Here is a 229-nt window from a genome sequence, read left to right as displayed (position 1 = left end):
CTCCCCCTGCTCCCCGCAGGCTGCAGGCACGACCTCCCGCAAAGAGCGGGGGACCCGGGACCAAAGGAGGGGGACAGGGTCCAATTCCCCCAGCTCCCCCCACGCACCTCCACCTCCGCAATCCCAGCGCGAACAACCGGCGTCTCCCGAGCAGGCGGCCCAGAGGATGCTCCGCTCTCCACCTCCTTCCCCAGCACTGCCCTCCCGCACCGGGGCCGTCTGTCTGTCC

This window comes from Fulmarus glacialis, unplaced genomic scaffold (assembly GCF_000690835.1).
Source record: "Fulmarus glacialis isolate BGI_N327 unplaced genomic scaffold, ASM69083v1 scaffold29076, whole genome shotgun sequence".
Taxonomy (NCBI): domain Eukaryota; kingdom Metazoa; phylum Chordata; class Aves; order Procellariiformes; family Procellariidae; genus Fulmarus; species Fulmarus glacialis.
Note: the sequence above shows the minus strand (reverse complement) of the source record.